We start from the raw sequence: 25,040 nt of genomic DNA, 5'->3' as shown, positions 1-25,040 counted from the left end.
AAGAAGCAAAGACCAAAGTAAGAGCAGGTGAATGAGTTCTCCACGGTGCACATGGGAACGTGGTCCCCCTGGGACTTCCAAGAGGATCTGGGATCCCTCCTGGAATTTCTGCCTGAAGGATGTGTGGCCAAAGCTTTATCCACTGGCTTTTTCCCCTTGGTTGTGGATTGCTCCTGGGTCATTAACTCCCCCACAGTTCTGGGCTGTGCTGGCACTTGTCATTTGTGGTAGACACTGCAAAGGCAAAGAGAATCTGAGTTGGCACAGAACCGTCCATCTGTGCAGCCATGGCTGAAATCAGAGGTGAACCAAGGGGGTGTGATGCAGGGAAGCAGAGGTGTCTGTTGTAGTTCTTTTTACTTTATTTTCAATCATCAAATAAATCACATGATCTTCCTAAATGAACTATTTCCAGGAAGAAAATGTTTTGTGTTTTAAAGACATTGAAGCGTGATATCCAAATGGCATAGAACCAAAGGGAACTCTGTTTCAAAACTAACTTCTTCATCAATAAATTGTCCATGTTCAGAGTGAAAAGTACGTCTTGGCCCACGTGTGCATTGGGTATTATATATAGTAAGATTTGAAGTATGACCAAAATATTGGAACAGAGATAATAGAATAATATTTTATAGTACCTGTACTTATTGCTCACCGTATATTGATTTATGTACAAGAAGGTATCTGTGGAAACACAAAAATATAATTATTGTCTTTCCTATTTGGAAACAACCTCATTAGCAGTGTCATTATTTGTGTGAAAGGCGTGACAAATTATGCACGTCCGAGCATAAAGTTACAAGGATGGTCAGCTGGCAACATAGATTTAACATGTTAAAGTGAATCAGGGTTCGTTTGTTTGTTTTCGGCATGAGGATATTCAACAGATGAAAATGAAGCCAGGTAAAGGCTGTGGTTGTGTTGTGACCTAGAAGATCCTTTGTGCAGAGGAGGAATGTAATCAGTGAGTTCTCTAAGGAGCAGCTGTGAAAACAAATGAACAAGCAGACATTTCAACCGATGCAATTAACATGCAAATTCCTAATGAAGGAAATGAAAATGGGGGGGAGGAAGGAAAACGGTAGCAGAAAGAGGCCGGGCAGGGGAACCCAGGAAGCAGTGACAGGTGGCAAGGCAGAAATCCCCAAACTGGACAGAATCAAACTATAGAATGAAGAGAATCCCACAACAGTGGAGAGATACTTCTTAGAGCAGACCTCATCCTGAGCTGAGGTCCCAGTTCATTTGAGGCCTGATAAATTCCTGGGTCATCACAGAAAGAATCAATGACTGTGTCTTCTCACCTGAACAATGCCGTCGCCTCTCATTTGTCTTCCTTTCTGTGGTCTCATGAGACTCCAAGGTCTCCTAAATAAAAGTTCTGACCATATCTGCTCTTTGCTCAGAAAATATTTCCTAATTGACCCAACTCATCATTGTCCAAACTTCTTAATCAAATATTTAAAACCTGCCACTCTCAGTTTTCGACTTATTTCTTATTCCTTGACTTCACTCACCAGTGGTCTAGACCCTTGGTTAGTACTGCAAATTCTGTGATGTGTCAAGTCTTCCAAGTGATTTGGATGCACTTGGGTTCTCAAACATAAGTTGGTCTAGGACAAGGCCCAAGAATTTGCATTGCTAAGAAGTTCCCAGGCTGTGTTGCTGCTGTTGGTGCAGGAACCTTACTTTGAGAACCATTCGTAAAACAAATGATCCAGTCTGGCACTACAGTTCCTACATTGCAGTTTGAACTCAAAGACTGTAATAAAAGGACTCACTTACCAGCATCCACCATTGTGGAGAGGTGTACTAGGTTAAGTACAGGGTCTGTCTTCTGGTCAGAGACCATCTTAGCGTCATAAAGTCCCCAACAGTAAGCTTTTTGATACATTTTTATATCCCCCACTGTGTTATAGACTCATAAATATTTGTTGGTTGGATGGATGGACAGATGGATGGATAGAAGTGAAGGGAGGGAGGGAAGGTGGGAGGAACAGAGAGACAGGTTTGGCAGGCAATGGTTGGTTTCAGCAAGGAACTTAACGCCTACAAAGAAACTGCTCTACAAAGAAACTGCCATTAGGGAAAGACTAATTGCCATCACATGAAAACCTCCTTATTGTGTAAGACTATACTCAATATATCAGACATTTGATTAGGTGGAATAACTATGTATTCAGAGCCTGAGTGTCTGGGTATCAATAGTATTTTGCTCTTTAGTAAGCAGAGTCTTTCAAAAAAGACTTTTTGCCATTTGATTGAGTACAACAGGGGGGAGATATCGTTTCTATCAAGACAAATTGTACATTTTGCTTTATGAAAGAGCCACTGGCTATGTGAAACCGGGAAATCACATCCAGTTAATAAATTCCTTTGCAAATGTCTCTTCCTGGAGTTTAAATTTTGCAGCTGCAACATCATTTGAATGTTTATTCACATTTCGGACAATTGTGCCTTCTGGTTTTTTGCTTTCTTGCATTCAAATGTGTTCGTGTATCAATGTTGCAAATTTTCTCTCTGCATCTTTTATCTGCACACATCATCCCATGATTGGCTTGGTAAATTTATCCTACTTTTCGTGCTAAAATAACTGTTCCTCCTGTCTGTTTTCTGCCTGCTCTTTGATTTTTTCCAGAAATTGGGCTGAAGGCCTGCTTTTAGAGCTCAGTGTGAAATTTATTCTGTATGTTTTTAAACCAAGTTCCCACATATTTCCTTCTGCTGTAGGTTCTGTAGTGGCATCAACTTCAAAACGCACCCTTGAAAGAGCCTCTTATAATTAGTATTAGCATAAATAATAACAGTGAATGAAAACAGGAATCTCAAAAATTTATTGCATCATTCACTTTAACGGTAGAAAATTAAAATTGTCACGTCCTCCTATGGCATGCCTCATGTTAAGCTTCAAGAAAAGAATCTAGTTCCAACTTTGTTATTACCTTGATGTACATCCTTGGTTGAGTCCTTAGGCCTCAGCTACCTCCATTATAAAAAGAAGGATTTAGGATACATGTCCCTAAAGGACTATTCTAGTTACTTATCTTGCAATCTCAGGATGCAGGTCATATGAAATGCTACTTAAAATCAGGTGTGACAGTATGAGTGAGTCAGTTCATTAACTAATATGTCACCTATTTGGCAGTGAAGTTGAAAGAGCAGGGTTTTGGATACAGAAAAATCTGTGCTCAAAACCCAGCTCTTTCACTTGTTAACAGTATGAGCTTGGAGAATTTAGTGCACCCCTCTATGTACCTTAGTATCTTCATCTGTAAAATGGGGACAGTGTTGTTACCATCTGCCAGGTTGCTTTAAAGACTAGGGTTAATCTGAAAAATATCCAGCACTTATCTGCTGAGCATGGTGATCTCTAAAGACCTCTCCAGGCCTCTAAGCCAACCAGAGCCCAAACCATGGTTTTAGAGGTTAATGGAGATTCCATTCTTCTTCTCCACTATAATTCTGCAAGGCTAAGAAATGTTTATCTGTGACTCTAAAAGATGAACCCAGTTTGGAAAATGTATCTGTAATTTAGTCATCTGAAACTTGGCAAGACTAATGGGAAAATTCAACCGTAGGCTTTCAGCTAGACAGGATATCTGGTTCCATGCATTGTGAGTGATTTACATAGAGCAAACAAGGCCCTTTTCATCATCAAGACCGACTCCCTCAGTGTCAAAGCTTAAAGTTTGCAAATCGCTTTCTGGCTGTGTCTTGTTATGTGGCCACAGTTAGGGCAGAAGTGAAAAATTCTTCAAGACATCGGTTGAGTCTGAATAAATATTTATATGCTCTTGATTTGTATATGATTCCAGTAAGTTCAAAGGTATTCCTTATTTTTTTCTTTCTTGTCCTCTGAAAAATTATGTTTATAGCCAATTTGTCTGATGCAGCCTTATACCCAGAGGCAAAAGAAATTAAATTTTGGTCATTAGATGATTCGTTTACTACAGAATTCATACAAATATTGTATATTTTTCTGCTCTTTAAATTTATTCATTTCTTTTGAGGTTGAATTGTCACTTCGATATTGGTTAACCCCAGTCCTACCTCAGCAGAAATCCAGAGCTTTCTCCTTAATAGGGGTAGATCAATAAAGTTTTGGTGGACTATTTCATCTATCTTAGCAGAGGATTTCATCCTGTTGTCTTCTTTACTCTTTCAGTATTTTATAAATCCTCTGCAAGGTAATATCTTTTGAGATAAAGCTTACTATATTTTATTCTTCTATACTTTTTCGTCAGAAGTAATTTAGAGCCAAGAACTGCTGGTGCCGTTTGAGTACATTGGTTATTTTAGACACCTGTAAGAGAACTAAAATCTAATTGTGGGATGTTGTGTTTGTCATGTCTCAGAGACATATGACTGTCAAGATGAAAATCATACTGATGAAGCAGTTTCAAACTCTAGGAGATATATATATATACACATACACATTCAGTGCTTGGTGATGGTAGTGGTGGAGGTGATGGTGTGATATTGTTTACTTAGACAACCCAGTCATTCACAAGAGTATAGTTATTTCTACATAGACCAATTATTACCAAAATTGGCCTTTTTTTAATGAAAAGATCTATTAAATACTCTCTGAAAGACACATATTCTCTGTTGTATGATAGAGTAATTCCTTTATTAAACAGAATATAATAGAGTTTATCACAACTCACATTTTTTTAGTATTTGTTGACACTTTAAGAATACCCAAGGACAACATTTACTATGTAGTAAAAAGACCTCAGCTTGATGAGAATTATAAGAAAAAAAGAAAAGAATGAAAGGCATGTTGGCCGAGTTTATTTCATTCTCACTGCATTTTCATCATGTGCTAGGAAGTTTCACCTAAAATATTTATTTAAAAGCTACGTTTACAGAAAAGATGATACCACTTTAAACAACCAGCATTAGTGCTGGCATTTTTTTTACCATCCCAAGAGGATCTGGGAATTATAAATCAAATAATGTACAAATCTGACAAAATAATTGTAGTGATACACAATGCGTTTCTCTCTGGCACTTCAAATATTTGAGGTCTTTGTTTGTATTTATTTATGATTAAAAACGTAATAGCAAACATATATTAAATACTTAGGTTTGTGCCCATTCAGGGGAGATATAATTTTATGTCAGCCCTTTTAGGGTCTTTGGCTGGGCCTGAAAATTAAATTGATGTAAGAAAGATCAACAGCAGAAAATTACACAAATTTATTTAATATAAGTTTTCTGTGACATGGGGTCTTCATAAGGAAATAAAGACCCAAAGAAGTAGCAGGACCTTCATGTTTATATACTAGGTTGAACAAAGAGGCAGAATTGTGGCAACCTAACTAAAATACACAGGGAGGCTAAAGGAGGATGAGTTATTTTGATAAGATCTCTTTGTACAGAATTCTCTTATCCTCTACTCTGGTGATAACAATGTTTCTTTCCTCCCAGTACAGGGAGGACATCTTTCACATGGGAGGTTTATCTCCTGCTTTTAGGAAGCAAAGGGGACAGTCAAAACACAATGTTCTACTTGTACCTGCTGTTTTTCAAATGCCTTTGACTCTAAATAATCCTCATGCCAAAGTGGCATATTTTGGGGTGGCGTATTCTGCTACCCTCCAGGCATTGTTTTGAGCACCTTGTCTGAGTTACCTCCCGTATTCCTTACTCTAAACTTTGAGAACATTTTATACACCTTAAGGGAGAAATTGACAAATCCACCATCACAGTGGGTAGATGTCAAGATATTTTTCTCCAGGATAGAGGAAACTCACAAAAAACTCACTGACGACATAGAAGACATGAACACACACTAAGAAGCTTCATTTGATGGTCATAAGTGGACTTTTTCAATCAACAATTGGAGAATACCGATTCTTCTTAAGTTCCTGTATAATATTTTAAAATTATGTACTGAGCCATAAACCAAGACTGAAACGTACTCTCCATTTCACAGATGAAGAAACTGAGGCATAAAGAAGCTAAAGAACTTGCCAAAGAACACAAAGCTAGTACATGGCAGAGCAGGGCACAGACCCATGGCAATCAGAGCCATCTGACTGCTGCATGACCTCTCCTTACTAGTTGTCCTACAGGGGAAAAGCAAAGAGCTGGTCTTTAAGAGATAATTTAAACTTATTTATCAGGGCAAGAGGGCCAGGATTACCCCAATTTTATAGATTATATTTGAAAGCAAGGATGTGACCAATTTGAGATGATCCAGTTGGAGTGATAGTGACACTAGATTTAGGAGAAAATTCAAACCATAAGTTAAAGTAGATTTAGATAATTGCTAGATGTTTAAATAGCAAAAGCGAAGCAAGACTGATGTAGTTTGAATTATTACTGTAAATTCATTGCCTTTAATAACCCAGCCCTGAATTATTGATCACATTTAGGTTCCTGTGTATAAAATAAGACATCCCACTGGTGTTTCACAGTCACATCAAACTCTTATTTCCAACACTCAGCCCATAGACGCCCCCTCCCATCTTCTCCTCCCTCCTCTGCTGTTCTCTGTCCCCATCTATGTCACCATGACCCACACACCCAATTGCTTAAGTTGGAAACCTGGGAGTCATCTATGAAATCACTCCTCCCCCACCCACCACCATCTTTGGTAAATTTGAATGAACTTGTTGAATGAAGTTCCATATTACCCATCTAATACGTGAATGCCCAGCTAGTCTGGTGATTGCAGTCAGATTGTGGCAATCAGGCATTATGCTCTGATGTTGTCTAACGTGTTCGGGTTTCTGGCCATACTATTCAATTCCCTGTATGGTTTTGGTTTTTTTTTTTTTTTTTTTTTTGCATTTTGTCGTGAGTGGTGGTGTGTCGTAGGTGTTGCGTGTAATGACATGCAGGGACCATCCACTGTAGAACAGCTGAGATGTTCTCTCCTCTCCATGAAGGCATTGGATTTGTTGACAAATACAGCGTATTGCCTTTGGCACACACAGCTCTCAGCAGTATTGCCCTCTTTAATTTTGTCTCCTGGGGAAAAAAAGTATCACTTTCCTGGCAAGGCAGCTTTCCTAATCAAAGACTTCCCGGGTCTTAAGTAATAAGAAACTCAAATGTTTCAAACAGCAACTTATAGTGGGGCTTAACTGGGCATGTATTTTAATCTCCTTTGGGGATCAAGAAACTCTAAATGTTACACATAAGAAAATATTTCATGAGGGGACACATGGATGGTTTCATATATTTTGGTCCATTTTTATCTAAGAAAAGTTACTGGCAACATAACGTGTGCATTGGTATTAAAAGCTTGAGTAATGTATCTTTTTCTTGACCTGTAAATTACTGCTTCTCTCCTGATAATTTTATTGTCATTATTTTTCACTTGAACCTATTTCTAGGTATGGGAAATTTTGCATAGTTAGAATATGAAGGAAGGTGCCTTGGGCAGGTAAACGGAAGGCCTGAGTTCCCATAGGATTTTAATAAGATGAACCCTGCCCCCCAACCTCCCACCCCAGGGAGACGGTTAACAGAAAAAGAGAAGAATTATGGACTGAACTCCATGGAAGGCCCTCATTTAGGAGGCAGGAGAAGAAGGAATTAGCTGGGAAGTTCAAAGAAAATCAGAGCTAGACAGTGGTTAAAGCAGTTTAAAACACATCTATTCAGGACTATTGCAACAGGGCCAAACAGACCTCAGTAACGAACTGGTTTCAATTCCAAATAAAACATGGACAAGTAGGGATTTATAGCCAAGGAGCAGGTGGGAGTCAGTGGATGGAAATTACTAAGAGGAAACATCAGGAGCAAGAGAAGATTCTGGTTAAACAGACCTAATAGGATTCTTGCTAAAGGCAGACCAGGGTGATGAGGTACCAAGGGTGGAAGGTGAAGACTTTGATCAGATATCAAGAGTGATCAGTTATGGAGGGTGGGGAGTTCTGTCTAAACTGACTTAGCAAGATCCTTGGTACAACTGCATGGTGCAAGTCCAACCAGGGTGAACCTAAGGGGGAGGCCCTGAGGCTTCGAGGAGCCGGACTCCTTAATCAACGAGAGTCTTGGTCAGAAGGGTGCAAAGAGAGCCAGGAGAACAGGGATGGTTTTCGTCATGAAGGGGAAAAAGAAAGTTCCAGTATTCAACCTAGCAAATGTAATTAATGTGCTTATGTCCTAATTCTAAATTTAGCAATTTCTTTTAAATATGGCATCTATTTTGTAAGCTTGTATAACTACAAGTTGTGAAATGATAGTCAGTCAGCCCATCTCACGTGACTTATTCATTCTTTAAAAACTGGACCACCATTTGCTCAGTATCAAAATCTTGGCGTCATCTTTCCAGTCCTACTTATCTAGCCCATCCCTAGGTCCTGGTTGTTTTTTCCTTGGTTGTTTCGAATCCCTTCAGTCCTGACATGCTCTCCACCATCACTGGTCTGCCTCACGCCTCAGCCCCTGCAGAAGCACCCTTACCAAGCTTTGTGCCTCACACTGACCTCATTCCCAAATTCCATTTTGCAAGCCATCCTTAGATTAACCTCAAAACACCATTCCTGATATATTTTTAATAGTTGCTGTTCACTGAGTCCTTATGGACCCGATGCCATGTTAAGTACGCTGTTTCATTTAATTACTATAACCAATTTCAAATGGTAGGTGCTACTATTACTCCTCCTTTGCAAGTGAGAAAACTGGATCTTTCAAGAGTTTGAATAACTCCCCGAAGGTCACAGCAACTAAGTAGAAAATTCTGTCTAACTCCAAAACCTGAACCCTTCACCACTGTCGCATGGTACCCTCTGTGGCCGTGTGTAAAAGAGATGATGGTAACCAGACAGCTGGGTAAACTGTGATTAGATTGTGAAAGATTCCATTGATCTCACCCAGTGGACAGAAGCTTATTCAAGATTCTTAAGCAGGGGGTGGGGAGAAACACAATCAGATAGATGGTGAGTAGAGTAGAGGGTGAGGGATGTGAATTGCTCCCCTTCATGAGCCCTGGCCGAGTAGCATTTCCTGCCCTCTCTGCATGGGATATCCTTACTGCATTTCTCTGCCTCACAAATCTCCTTCTAGACAGTCCTCTGGTGTCATCTTCCTGGAAGAGTATGCCTCTGCTCAAAGCTCTTAGGGTATCGATACTCTGTTATATTTCAGATCACTGTGCAGTGATTCACATATGATTCTCAGAAAATCTTCTTGGGGTGTTTCTAACTCCATCTCAAAGATGGGAAAGGAAGGCTCACAGAGTTGTTGTTAGATAAAATCATCTTTGCGTTACCAATGCCTGGTACCTAGTAAACGCTCAATAGATATGTAATGAGTATGTCAGCTACCTTTAACTGCGCATATATTTTATTGTATTAAAAAATTTAAACTCTTAGATAACAGGAATGAGTCTTTCCCATGTTTTTGTATCCCTCATAGTACCTCAGAATGCAGAGTGTATTGCACGAAGCAAATAAAAGTACTTGATTTATTCATCTTAATAGGTCTTCATTTTATGTTATGGGCAGACCTGAGAGACATTGAGGGTTTGGTTCCAGACCACTGCAATAAAGAAAATACTGTGATGAAGTGAGTCACATGAGGTTTTGGTTTCCCAGTGCATGTAAAAGTTACATACACTATACTGTAGTCTAGTAAGTGTGCAATAGCATTATGTCTAAAAAAAAAAAAAAAAAAAAGTACAGACCTTAATAAAAGAAATACTTTATTGCTAAAAAAAAAATGGCTAATCATCATCTGAGCCTTCAGCAAGGTGTAGTAATAACATCAAAAATCACTGATCACAGATCACCCTAGCAAATGTGACAATAATGAAAATGTTAGAAATACCACCATTGTGAGAATTCCCACAGTGTGACACAGAGACCCGAAGTGAGCAAATGCTATTGGAAAAATGGCACCAGTAGACTCGCTCAGCTCGGGTTGACACAAATGTTCAATTTGTAAAAAAAAAAAAAAAAAAAAAAAGAACACAATATCTGGGAAGTGCAATAAAGCAAAGCACAATAAAATGAGATATGCCTGTATTTTCTTCATTTCATTTTGAATGCAGGATACTTTAAAGTAGGGTTTTAAGTGAGTACTTTTTCCCAGAAATTAATACAATGCCTGGCTCTCTTGGAAGGCCATTTTTGCCCTAGAATTATATGAGGTTTGTATGCTCGATAACTATCAGACCTGGTAGAATGAAAATAGAAATGGAAATAATATTATCAACTTTTTTTGAAACTTGACCATGTAGCAGGCTCTATGCCGTTCACTTTATAGACTATATTATTTTATTCTCATAATGCCCTATGGAGGAGTAGGTGTTATTTTTAGCCCCATTTTACCAATGAGCAAGGAAGGCACAGGAAGGTTAAGTAAATTACCCAAGGTCACACAGCTAGTAAATGGCAGAGCTGGAAATTGAACCCTGGCACCATGATGCAGAGTCTATGCTCATTCCCTCAATTAATGAGTATTTTTATACCCTAGACTACATCAGTCTTGGTTTTAGGTTCTAATAGTTGGTCAGTGAATGTGTTCTTAATGATCGTGTGAGGTGTAGTTGAGGGTATTCACTGGCTGACGTATAAAAGTAGAATTATTATTTAGTGGTGGTTGACTCATTTCAATGAAAAAATCATTTTTCGAAAGCACTTGTTCTTAGTTTTCAGATTTTACATGCTGTACTGATTCATCTGCAATTAAAAGAAAGCAATTGCAAAGTGACTAGGAAATAGTCAATTATTGTTCAAACTGCCAAGCTTCAGGAATTAGCATTCTAGAATTTGCACAAATGTTAAGCCAGGAAAAAGAAGTCATAAAACACCATTTCAACTGCTTTTGAAATTCTTCCACGTATTAGTAATTGTAGTATAATTTAAATTTTGGAATCATAGAATTTTAGACCTGGCTGGGAACATTGGGATCCTCTGGGCCAGCTTTCTATTTAATGCCAGAAGTGTTCACACACATTTAGAAAATAAGACATTTGACAGATATTCCTCTAACATTGATGTAGAGCCCATAGAAACAGTTAGTGGATTTTTTTACACTGTGGCATTACTTTGTGCCTATGGCTAGTAAGATATTAGAATATTTAGCCAGTCCAGTCCAGCGGGATCTCTTGTCACTCTTTCCTGGGACTTTCCCATGCCACCATCTGGCCCTTGGAGAAAAAACTTGCCACCCTCTATCTAAAGTATTGCAGCTCTTTATATATTTTATTTTTAAATCTCAAAATTATTTCTTCTTTCATTTGTCACATGGAATAAAATGATTGTGACCGACTAAACAACATAAATACAAAGAGCCTACATATGGTTTCCATGTCTAATAAGTAATTCTTTTCCTCCCTCCCTCCCTCTCCCTCCCTCCCTCTCCCTCCCTCCCTCCCTCCCTCTCTCTCCCTCCCTCTCTCTCCCTCCCTCCCTCCCTCTCTCTCTCTCTCTCTCTCTCTCTCACACACACACACACACACACACACACCACACGCATGCACGCAGTTGTTCCTGAAGCTGATAAACTGGGCACCATAATGGTCTTTCTGTGCAAAATCTGAGTGTTGGCAGTTGCCCTAAGATACCAACAATGTTGCATAATGTATTTGTGAGAAAAGACATAGTAATGTTGTTTATGATCATTTAAAGACATAATTTATTAGTATCCCATAGATTTGTGACTACGGTTTTTGAATAGAATCAGATGCAAATAGTCCCTTCTTCACTAAATCCTTCCCCATGTGGCCCCTGCCCTCTTGCCACCCTTTCTCCTGATCCCTCCCACTGGCTACCTCCTCATCGACCAGGGGGACCATTTCCTCACAGGTTTTACCAAGGGCCAACTTCTTGCCACTCCTTCTTCCCAGACACTCCCTGGTCTTTTTCCTGCCTCCAGTGTCCTCCTTTAGGTCTTTGTTAAAATGCTGTCTTCTCAGAGTAGCCTTCCCTGACCACCCTTTAATGTCTACGTCAGCTCCCTTTTTGTTGACATTTGTGACACTCATCACAATATGCAGTTCTCCCGTTGTCCACCTATGTGTTACGTGTGTTTGCATATGTGTGTGTGCGTGCATGTGTGCAGGGGTCGTACCTTCTTTTCTACTTGGATGTAAATTTCCTAAGGTCAAGGACGGAATCTGTCTTGTTCACCAGTGTTCTTCTAGTTTCTAATATAGTGCTCAATCAATAAATATCAAATAAATGAATGTCCTGAAATTAGAAGTGTTGAAATGTTTAGAGGTATTAATGAGCATTCAAATGTCATTGGGATCTTTACCCAATTTTGCTGACACCAATTACGTGTTCATTTATTAACTGATCACTTATCATTGAATGATCATTATTCCAGGTGCTGTGTACGTATGTCCCTCTTCACGAGCAGTGATGTGGGTGTATTTGTGTCAGTGATGCCTCTGCAATTATACTTATTCAGAAAATTTGGAAAATAAGAAATAATTGTGTAACTGAGGACAGTGTTTTAGATTACATACTTTAAGAGCAGCCTGAAAGACCAACAGGGAGGGAAGGCGTTTGATGTTCTTAAAATGAAATCAGATGGACTCTAGTGGTGGAAATCCCAGCGTTTGAGAATGTTTAGACATGATAGAAAGGCACCTGAATGACAGTGTGATTAAACGTTTCCAAGCAGATATAATGAGGCTTCTGTTTAGCATGCTGTGGAGAGTGCCCAGAACGTCCTATTCGGATATGGAATAAATAGTTCAGGATGGTACTGATCATGTTGTATCATTAAGTGCTGGAAATAATTGTTTACCTGGCGGTCAGAACACTTTGAAACATGATTTTAGAGATTCTTACATCATCTCTTCCAATCACTATCTCAGAAAGAAATGATTTGCCTGAGGAATCGCACCTGTTATGAAATTGCCATAGACTGAATCCCGTAGTCCTAGCACTCTTCATGAAGCCAGTGCCAAAGTGGGCGGCGGGTGGAAGGCTCATCAGGTAGAGTGGTCAGAGGCCACTTAAAATGGTCCACAACTTCCACTGATCCTTCCTCACATTCCTGTGAGCTAGATGTCTCAGGGGAGGCTGGACAGCATCCTTGTGGTCACGGAGACCTGTGTGTCTGTGAGGATACAGACTGGCCTGTGTGGGTGATGGACCAGTGTACATGACACCTCATCCCAGGAGGCACCACTATTTCCCACCCTCTTCTTCAAGATCAGGGAAAAAGGAGAAGAGTTGCCCAGCGTGGCCTCACAGGATTTTTGTAGAGCAGACAAGAGACAGACTGCTGAGATGTTAGTTACTGCAAGTGGTCCTCTTTCTGTCCGCTGCATGCTTGCCCGGCCCGTGCATACAGTAGCTCTAAAGGCTCTACCTTTCTTCATGCCCTCATTTCCCTGTTAGTTTTTCTTTCTGTTGAACTTACTGAAGGGACAGATTCGTTTCTTGTGCTGCATGCAATGAGTCGTAATTTAGCCGTCACATTTCGGCTAAATTTGGAGAGCACAGTTGTGCTACAGGATGGCCTTTGACAGCAGATGCCTCTCCATCCCTTCCCCTACCAAGCCAAGAAGCGTCTGCCGAAGCTATAGGCTCTTTATTCTGAACATAACCTTCGAATACCGAGCATAACCTTTAGATGGAAAATTTGCAAGCATTTTGGGAAAACTCAAAAGAAGAGTTATTTCCAGTTTTTACCACCACTTAGCAATTCAGTTGGGTCATTGGAGCACCATCATCTTCCGTGGCCCAAAATGTCAAGTTGAAAGTCAAGAGCTCTTGCATTTGTTTCTTGCGTGACCATTGACTGTGCTTGACCTTGGGCATGTATTTTGCCCTCCACTTTAGTAAATGTGCCTGGTTGCAGAGCTTTTGTGAATTAACTTGGATTTTTCGCTGATGTCACGCTCTGTTTTCCTGCTTTTCCATGGCAATATTGTCTTTTAAGGCCCTGCTTGTCTTTGTGAGGACTCAGCCATTTCTCTTGTTCCCATTTATCATGCTTTTCTTCTCTACTCATTTGAATAACATGAGACTGTAAAGCATTTAGAAAACAGACAGTGACCTAAATGGTAAGTAGTTATAGTCATGTTTTTCATGTGTGAAATCAGCAGTTACAGGAGATACGTAATTGCCTCTAGTGCCTGAGAATGCTGTTGTTACAAGAAACCCAGTGGTGGTCTTGGGGGAAAATACTAGGCAGCTAACAAAGGAGAAAATTTCCCATTAAAAATAAGGTTTATCCCAAACTCAACATGCTTTTGAAAAAACTCGGTCTTGCTGTGAACTATTGTATGATGATTTCTTTTAACACTTGAAGTTCTTTTATGCCATCTTGAACCATGCCAAATGAATTTTCTAGATGTGTTTCTCTTCACAGTGATTAGATAATTTAAGTCAATAAGCTACATATGAAAACTTACCACAGCTGGTACCATATGTGGGATTAGAATCTTTAAAATCTATCTCTCAGGTCGTATTTTTTTTTTTTTGAGGTCTTAATTTACTATTATATCAGAAGAGAAATTAGCAACAAAATAGTATTTTTTTTAAATTATTTATTTATTTATTTATTTATTTTTGGCTGTGTTGGGTCTTCGTTTCTGTGCGAGGGCTTTCTCCAGTTGTGGAGAGCGGGGGCCACTCTTCATCGCGGTGCGCGGGCCTCTCACTATCGCGGCCCCTCTTGTTGCGGAGCACAGGCTCCAGACGCGCGGGCTCAGCAGTTGTGGCTCACGGGCCCAGTTGCTCCGCGGCATGTGGGATCTTCCCAGACCAGGGCTCGAACCCATGTCCCCTGCATTGGCAGGCAGATTCTTAACCACTGCGCCACCAGGGAAGCCCCAACAAAATAGTATTTTAATATCTGTTTTTCTATTTTATAGCAAATACATGATCCTCACAATTGTGCTCAATTATGCTCTTCAGATAAAACATTTTTTTTTCCTGAAAAACCATCAAGTTGATTGCTAGTGAGCTACACGAGTCCCGTAGTACCAATTTTGCTCCGTGACGTCAGTTGACATTTTTTGTTTCATCGATGAATCAAATAAATAAATGCTTCCAAATGTTTCTTCTGTTCTCATTTCTCTGAATCCAAGATCTTCTTTTTACCTACTTTCCCCCCTCCCTCTTTCCCCTGTTGCATTTCTCTGCCCCTCCATTTTTACAGTAAAATTTGACTAATGATTACGAGAAGGGTGTCAATAGTCAACATCCTGATAGGTTAGTAAGAAGAAATTAAATATGTTTTTCCTTTTGGACAAATATTTTTTTTCTTTTTAAAATGTACTGGTGGCTACAAATCTATTTTCTATACAGTACCACATCCTACTTTGCACAGAGTGAATGTAGGTAGGTACCTGGCTTTTGAATAACCTTGAGGCCCGTGTTGATGATCAAAATTTCCACCTTTATATTTTCAACTCAGATGGCTTCTTCTAGATCCTTTCCTGAAACAATATAATTGTTCCTAGAAATTTCAGCTGATACTAGAGTATTCTGGGTCAAATGACTAGGAATACAGAAGTATTATTATGCAAATCTTTGTCTTTAAAGTGGAGCCAAAAGGCAGCTGCTGTAAACGGACAGAAAAATCAAGCAAAGAAAATTCATCTTCTGGACATACTGTTAGGCTCCCTTTTGCTATTTCTTGTAGGATGTTTCTGTTTTTCTCTTGAGGGGGGAAAATGGTTTCATTAATCTGGGACAGCTCTCTGTAGAGGTTTTATCCTTTTTAGAGGTTGCCTTTGAAAAGTTGCTTTGATATCTATATATTTGGGTGTCTATGACTTAAAACTAAAAAAAATTTTCAGCACCGTATGTAACCCGTTAAGAGTCATAGGGTTGCTACTGTGAGCTTACACAACAGATTCATGGCAGGTCAGGGAAAAAGCTGTTTTATGGGTTTTAAGCACCTTATATATCCTTAAAAGGAACTTGCAAAAAGACACACATCTCTATTTTTTAGAACTATAAATGCACGGATAAAATACATAGGCACATATACTGTATACTTACACTATATGTGTATATGTTTATTTGTATTGTGTGTGTCATATATGTATTTGGGCAACTATATAATCAAAAGAAATAAGTGTGGTGATGTTTAAAAATATGCTATTGCAAGTGCTTTATGTTTTTTTGTATGGTATTTAACAGGTTAACCCTGGGCTTTTATGAGCTTCGTATTTTACAGAGAGATGATCCTAGACGTTGTCCCTTTGTAATTGTGAGCCAATGAGGTCGTGCACAGCCAAGATGCCTACTGCAATCTCTGCACTTAAAGGCGATGCAAAGTCAGCTCAGAGACAGTGTTTAATAACGGCAGAGAGATCCGCTCTATCCATCTTTGCAATCAGTTTTATTTATTTTTTAATGTGATCCCCGCCCCATCCATGAGAGGATTCACTTTCAGAAAGCTACAGCTGCGTCCATGCTCTGCGTGCACTATCTTGGCCAGGTGCTTCTAATTGCAGGCTTCCGAGGAGAAGCCCAAGCCCAGCTGTGCTGGGATTGATTCCTGCCACCATGGGAAACTGGAGAGAAAGCCTGAACTAGGTCAGAAGACGGCCTCCCTCAGCAAGTCTCACTGACTCTGGCTGGTGCCCTTGTTTCCTGGTTTGCTGCTACCTTGTCCCTTGGTCTCCGTGGTTCCTGGCCTCGTGATTCCAGTCACGCTGGCCCTGTAGACCTGATAGCACCCACCTGTGGACCCAGCTCCCTGCTCTTGACTTTGAGAGAAATTCTTGGCCCCAGACCAAGACATACAGAGCAGTAAATCTCCGGCCAGGAAACAAGTCATTCTGTATCTAGTCTCATTTACTTGGCAGCTTGAATCGAGTTTCTTCAGTGTCCCTCAGTTTTCCCTGTGATTAGGGTTCATGCCCTGGGATTAGCGATTTTTTTGAGTTCCCGGCTCAGCCTTCCTGGGTGACTGCATTTCCTGGCTCTGTCCATAGTCCTTAAAGACCTTGCCCTTGAGTCTCCATTATTCCAGTCCTATTTCTGCACAGCCAGATACAGGGACTGGGTTTTTGCTAATACTGTTTGGGCCTCTGCGATCCTTAACAACACAATTTGAGACCAGCCTGTTGTCCCTAATGCTTGGAATGTTCTTTTTTTTTTTTTTTTTTTTTTTGTGGTCTGGTCATTTGCTCTGTATCTGTTATGACTCAGCTCGGGCATCAGTGCGTGAAGCCTTCTCTGGCCTCTCTCTGGACCCCACATCCCTACTGCTAGTAGACTAGGCTAGGTGCTCTTTGCCTGTGCCCTCCTCATGGCCTGTGCACACTTCAAACATGGGCTGTGAATTATATTATAATCATTTATTTACATGTTTTTCACTTCCCTGCCACACACACTGGTCTGTGTGTCTCCTGGTGCCAGGGACAAGGATGTGATTTTTAAATGTGTCTTGAGTGAATGAATAAATCTTCAGATGTGTGTTTCTGTGCGCTAAGTCTATATACCATAGCGGACCCTTTGCCTCGCTCCTATATATTGACCTCCAAGCTTCATCCAACTATCACTAGCCTTTGCTGGCCATCATCTGTTCTTAAGCTATGACACTTGAGCACCAACTTAGACCACATGCTTGCTTGTCTGATGCCCTATGACCCAATTCCCATGTGCCTTGTCTTGCCCATTCTGGCTAGTTGTGGATGGTCTCCACAAGGTCCGTTGAAGTTCCTACTTCTGTTGACAGTAGCTAAACACCTGGGACTGACGCTTTCTCTGTCTCAGGCTAGGAAATGATCCATATCAGGATAATGTGATTCTCGTGAACTCTGAACCCTTGAAAGAACATGCCAAGCCCTAGACCTTCCTCTTCAATCAGCAAATAAAAAGTATTGAATGAATCACCTTTAACAGTGATTATCGAGATAGCAAAATATTTTACGGCAAATAGTTTCTGAAAATTCAGGACCATTATTTCAAAGTGAGCAACGGTGTCAGCTAAGACCCAGGTTCTCTCTGGGGTCATAAGCTGTTTTGGTTCTTGCGAGCCAGAGGCCCTGCTCTGTCATTGCTTCAAGATCTGGGACCCAAAATACCAGAGATCTTCCTTTCCTCAACCACACCAAAATTCCATATCCTAAGCGACTTACAGTTGGTGAGAGATAAGACTACCTTTAGAGACAGTATTCAACCATTTTTCCCAATAATATTATATTTTGACTATGTTCCTTTTGGGGACAAAAATCAACCCACACCTTGTCATCAGGAATCTTCCTTGTACCTAGCATTCTGTTGGGATTTGGCCCAAAATCTCTGTGAAAAGTTGACTTAGATTTAGGCACTGAGGAAGGGACAGTTTACCTTGACTTTTTGTGAAGATCAGTGGCTGACGAGTTTCCAGAACCTTTTTGGTCATAATCTGTTCAGTCAGTGACTCTAGGTATTTCCTTTGAGGTTCAAGAGCAGCGTCACCATTTCTAATTGCTCTGCCCACCTGGGCACTTAGGATCCCTCGGTGATAAGAGGTAGACATTACTTGAGATTCTCACTTTCATGTGTTCCTGCCACAACATGGTTTCTCTCCCACATTCTGAGTTGATTCTAATAAAATCTACCCATTTTTCCTTCAGTGCACTTCGGGGATTCTGCTTTTGCTGTTTCCTCAGCCCAGAATGTTCTCACTGGCAATTCCTTCTCACGCTCAGGTCTCGGGTGAATGTCTCCAAGAAAGCTTCCCGTAATGGCCCAACTACAGTGCCCCCGCCCCCCAACTCTCCACCCCAACTCACCCCAGCCCTGCTTTAGACACGTTCAGTCACATCATCCTGCTGACTTTTTTCCTAACACTTATCAAAACGTGAAATCATCTTGTGTTTACTTGTTAACTGCCTGTCCATACCTCCTCCAACCACCACTATTAGAATGTGAGTGCTGAGAATGGGAAGCATGTTTATCTTGTCTTCTGCGATATACCCAGTTTCTACCAAAGTGCCCAGCCTACTGTAATCATTCAATGTGTATGTATGGAATGAATAAAAGAAATAAATAAAGGGGAGTAGGGTAAGAGGAGGGAGAGAGACAGAGACGAAGGGAGGGAGGGAGGAAGGCAAGAAGGGAGGAAGGAAGGAAGGAAGGGAGGAAGGAATTATGAATGTTTTGTTTTCATGACTGAGGATTTTGTATTTGGAAGAAAAAGAACCTGTGGAAATGACAACCAATTGCTCTACCATTTGTTGATGTCTTCTTTTGTTGGGAGGAATCTTCAGCCCTCCCTAGCTGCTTGGAGCACAGATCTCATTCTTAAATGTCCATCATTGCTGAACTAACACTGCATATCTTACAATTACCAGTTATCTCTCAGTGATTCACTTCAAGATTCATCTGTGGACAACGAGTTTGAAAAGTTAGGAGTGATGTGAAATTCACCTCTCTTACTGGCTTTCTGTCATGACATGGTTACACACAGAACCATGTGTAACCATGTATTGTCTGATCGTTTCCTTCGCCATGAAGCCTTTAACTTCAGCCTTTCTACCAGTCAGTGACCGGATGACCTGTAGCAATTTAATGGGGCATGCTGACATATTTAGTAGCAGCTCACTGCTCTTTTTAACAATTGGTAACATTGTGTGAACAACTAGAGGCTTAATTTTATGGGTGGTTTTCAAACAAGTGATGGTTTTTAAAGCTCTCTTAAAAAATAGTATTATAATTAATCTTCATTAGTTTTTAGTCAAGATAAATATCCATTTTCGAGCTAGTGACTGTATTGAAGAGAACCCTTCAGCTAAAAATGAACTGTGTGTAATTCAGCACATTCTCTTTATTAATTCGGCCAGCCCCCTCTGCTGTTTAAAAGGTATTTTTTTTTCATTTTCAATAGCTTTTTTTTTTTTTAACCTCAAAAAGATACTTAAAATTCAGTCATTGTATCAAATAAAGAACAGGTGCGGATGTCAAGTAATTTCACCAGTGAGAATATTTATATATCCAGATGATGTCTCATTTCATAGGAAATCTTATCAAAAGCCCAGGTTTCACCACATTGTTACTGAATTAAAATACAGAAAGAGAAAATTTCCAGTTTAATAATGATCTAATCTTTGTGGGTAGATAAGTAGACAGAAAATAAACAGATTTTTTAAGAGCACTCTTTCTAATGAAAAGAATGAGTGTTGGAAGTCGGGGACCCTGGATTCTAGTCTAGCTCTGCCACCAACACTTGTGTGCCCTTAGACAATCATCCTCACTGTCTGTCCATATTATTAAGAACATTCCAGCCACTTTCCAGGGAGTTCAAAGTGCTATTATAATTTCAGTAGCATTGTGAAACAGTAAAATGCCACTTAAATGTAAACCAATTTGAGAGTGCATGAGCTTTTCTTTGTTCTATGATGCACTAATTATTGGTGGCTCTATCATTTAAAATACTGAGATAAAATTATTGGTATATACACACTACTATATATAAAATAGGTAATCAACCAGGACCTACTGTATAGCACAGGGAACTATACTCGGTACTCTGTAATAACCTATATGGGAAAAGAATCTGAAAAAGAATAGATATATGTATATGTATAACTGAATCACTTTGCTGTGTATCTGAAACTAACACAACATGGGAAATCAACTGTACTCCAATATAAAATAAAAATTTTTTTAAATTTACTGGTATGTAAAAACATGTATAATAGTAATAGAAGATACCATCTTTGTCATGAAAAAAAAATAGGTTATCCACAAGAAGGAGTCATTTGTGTTTGCATTATATATAATGCAAAGGAAAAGATGACTTCCAGAATGGGGAGTGAAAAACACTGTAGATTCTCTTCCCAACAAACCATCACTTAACTGGGTACAATTTTTTTAAAAAAATTAATCATTTAAAGAGAATTGTCCTAAGGACATATAGCAAACAGAGAAAGACTCATTCAAAAAAATGAGAGGAAATCTACTAAATTTCCTTTAAGGCAAGAGTCTGTAGCATTTGAACTATGACCCCACCTCCCACCCCAAGTTCCAGGTGCTCTAATCAAGGCAGGTGCAACCAAGAAGATTGGGCTCCCTCATTCCCCAGCTCCCAGTCAGGAGCGAGTTCCACCCAGGGAAGGACAGGTTGCCAGCTTTCTCATGTCTCCCCATTTTACAAAAACTATTCCAGGCAGGTGTGCCTAAGAGGTCCAGGACTCCTCTTCTCCACTTAACCCCCATTTGTAGGACAGAAACTCTACCCCAGGCATAGAAAACCAAGGATATGAGGACCCAATTACTCTCAGCCCAGCTCACTTGTAAACCCAAGGTTCCAGATGGGGAAAGGCAAGCCAAGAAGAGGGGGACCATCTCTGCCACCCCACCTGCTGGTGAGGCAAGGTGTCACTCTGGGAAAAGCGAGCCAATGTGTTCTGCCCCCAGCTCTTGTGTGGTGGTACAGAGGTTCTACCAGGGGAAGAGGTAGGACTCAAGGATGATGGACTCCACAGCTCTGCCTGAAGGAGCTGACTCTACTGGAAACAGTGCATGGAAAATTCCGTACCTAAGGACATTGTCAAAAGCAACAGACATCTTGTTAGAGAACAATTAAGAAGGAGCTCATAGCTCCATGATAACAAGCAAAGTGGCAGAGCAGGCAGAAGTTTAACAGAGAAAAACAATAGAAAAAAATGAAGAAGAACGCTCCTGAGATCATGGTGGTCAGGAAGGCTGTGCACAAGTGCTAAACTGCACTCACTCAGGAGCAATCAGAGCTGGATGTGGACAGACCTGAAACCATCCCCTAAACCATCCACAGATCAATCAACAAAGGGCAGAAGCCTCACGGGCACTAGGGGTTTTACCAAAAACTGGCTGAACACCAATCTACCTTGACCCAGAGGCAAAACTCCTAGGAAAGCGGGCTTAAAAACAAAATCACACCTACCCCTGGCAGTCAGTGTGCATGCCTGAGACTGCACCTTCTCAGGGATGCTGGGAGAGGAAACACCCACGCTGGTATTCCCTTACTAAATGTGGAGGCAACCACATAAACCACTTAAACTGTGATAGCAGCCTGCAAGCCACACACACACACACACACACACACACACACACACACACACACACATACATCAAATGGCAAAGAGTAAAAAATATAACTGGCTAACAGAGCTTACGCACAACCTTTGGCCAATAAGTGGCTTATGCTGTCCCAGGAGAAATTCCTAGGTAGCTAGGCTGAAACATAAAACAAGAGGCTTCACACAGTGGGGTTGGGGGGAGAGTAGATTTCAAGTCACTAAATGTATAAATAAATGACTGAGAAAACAAAACAAAAACAGTATCAGCCTGTGGAGGAAAAGGGGGCAGTCAGTATGTGTTCTAAACAGCTGACTTAAAAATGAACTTTGGGACAACCTGGAAGAAATATGGACAAATTCTCAGCAAAGCACAACCTTCCAAGACTGAACCAGGAAGAAACAGAAAATATAAAGAGACCAATCAAAAGCACTGAAATTGAAACTGTGATTAAAAATCTTCCAACAAACAAAAACCCAGGACCACATGGCTTCACAGGCGAATTCTATCAAACATTTAGAGAAGAGCTAACACCTATCCTTCTCAAACTCTTCCAAAATATAGCAGAGGGAGGAATACTCCCAAACTCATTCTATGAGGCCACCATCACCATGATACCAAAACCCAACAAAGATGTCATAGAAAAAGAAAACTACAAGCCAATATCACTGATGAACATAGATGAAAAAATCCTCAACAAAATACTAGCAAACAGAATCCAACAGCATATTAAAAGGATCATACACCATGATCAAATGGGGTTTAGCCCAGGAATGCAAGAATTCTTCAATATATGCAAATCAATCAATGTGATAAACCATATTAACAAATTGAACATATGATCATCTCAATAGATGCAGAAAAAGCTTTCGACAAAATTCAACACCCATTTATGATAAAAACTCTCCAGAAAGTAGGCATAGAGGGAACTTATGTCAACATAATAAAGGCCATATATGACAAATCCACAGTCAACATCGTTCTCAATGGTGAAAAACTGAAACCATTTCCTCTAAGATCAGGAACAAGAGAAGGTTGTCCACTCTCACCTCTGTTATTCAACATAGTTTTGGATGTTTTAGCCACAGCAATCAGAGAAGAAGAAGAAATAAAAGAAATCCAAATTGGAAAAGAAGAAGTAAAGCTGTCACTGTTTGCCAATCATGTGATACTATACATAGAGAATCCTAAAGATGCTACCAGAAAACTAAAGCCAATCAATGAATTTGGTAAAGTAGCAGGATACAAAATTAATGCACAGAAATCTCTTGCATTCCTATACACTAATGATGAAAAATCTGAAAGAGAAATTAAGGAAACACTCCCATTTACCACTGCAACAAAAAGAATAAAATATCTAGGAATAAACCGACCTAAGGAGACAAAAGACCTGTATGCAGAAAACTATAAGACACTGATGAAAGAAATTAAAGATGACACAAACAGATGGAGAGATATACCATGTTCTTGGATTGGAAGAATCAACATTGTGAAAATGACTATACTACCCAAAGCAATCTACAGATTCAATGCAATCCCTATCAAACTACCAATGGCATTTTTCACAGAACTAGAACAAAACATTTCACAATTTGTATGGAAACACAAAAGACCCCGAATAGCCAAAGCAATCTTGAGGAAGAAAAACGGAGCTGGAGGACTCAGGCTCCCTGACTTCAGACTATACTACAAAGCTACAGTAATCAAGACGGTATGGTACTGGCACAAAAACAGAAATAAAGCTCAATGGAACAGGATAGAAAGCCCAGAGATAAACCCACCTACATATGGTCACCTTATCTTTGATAAAAGAGGCAAGAATATACAATGGAGAAAAGACAGCCTCTCCAATAAGTGGTGCTGGGAAAACTGGACAGCTACATGTAAAAGAATGAAATTAGAACACTCCCTAACACCATTCACAAAAATAAACTCAAAATGGATTAAAGACCTAAATGTTAGGCCAGACACTATAAAACTCTTAGAGGAAAACATAGGCAGAACACTCTATGACATAAATCACAGCAAGATCCTTTTTGACCCACCTTAGAGAAAGGGAAATAAAAACAAAAATAAACAAATGGGTCCTAATGAAACTTAAAAGATTTGCACAGCAAAGGAAACCATAAACAAGACAAAAAGACAACCCTCAGAATGGGTGAAAATATTTGCAAACAAAGCAACTGTCAAAGGATTAATCTCCAAAATATACAAGCAGCTCATGCAGCTCAATATCAAAAAAACAAACAATCCAAAAATGGGCAGAAGACCTAAATAGACATTTCTCCAAAGAAGATATACAGATTACCAACAAACAATCAAAACTACAGTGAGGCATCACCTCACACCAGTCAGAATAGCCATCATCAAAAAGTCTACAAGCGATAAATGCTGGAGAGGGTGTGGAGAAAAGGGAACCCTCTTGCACTGTCGCTGGGAATGTAAATTGATACAGCCACTATGGAGAACAGTATGGAGGTTCCTTAAAAAACTAAAAATAGAACTACCATATGACCTAGCAATCCCACTACTGGGCATATATACCCCGAGAAAACCATAATTCAATCAGAGTCATGTACCACAGTGTTCATTGCAGCACTATTTACAGTAGCCAGGACATGGAAGCAACCTAAGTGTCCATCATCGGATGAATGGATAAAGAAGATGTGGCACATATATACAATGGAATATTACTCAACCATAAAAAGAAACGAAATTGAGTTATTTGTAGTGAGGTGGAGGGCCCTAGAGTTTGTCATTCAGAGTGAAGTAAGTCAGAAAGAGAACAACAAATACCGTATGCTAACACATATATATGGAATCTAAAAAAAAAGCAAACTGATTCTGAAGAACCTAGTGGCAGGACAGGAATAAAGACGCAGACATAGAGAATGGACTTGAGGTCATGGGGGAGGGGGAAGGGTAAGCTGGGACGAAGTGAGAGAGTGGCATGGACATATTTACACTACCAAATGTAAAATAGATAGCTAGTGGGAAGCAGCCACATAGCACAGGGAGATCAGCTCGGTGCTTTGTGACCACCTAGAGGAGTGGGATAGGGAGGGCGGGAGGGAGATGCAAGAGGGAGGGCATATGGGGATATATGCATAC

At 40.0% G+C, this 25,040-nt stretch overlaps 1 protein-coding gene across 6 annotated transcripts in view; it reads left to right on the top strand.

Annotated features, from left to right (window-relative positions):
- Positions 1-25,040, top strand: part of DLGAP1 (DLG associated protein 1) — an 850,590-nt gene that overhangs the window by 296,371 nt on the left and 529,179 nt on the right. The window lies entirely within an intron of this gene.

Source organism: Balaenoptera physalus (assembly GCF_965194825.1).
Source record: "Balaenoptera physalus genome assembly, chromosome: 12".
Taxonomy (NCBI): domain Eukaryota; kingdom Metazoa; phylum Chordata; class Mammalia; order Artiodactyla; family Balaenopteridae; genus Balaenoptera; species Balaenoptera physalus.
The sequence above is the reverse complement of the archived record's forward strand: the minus strand, read 5'-3'. Positions and strand labels throughout refer to the sequence as shown.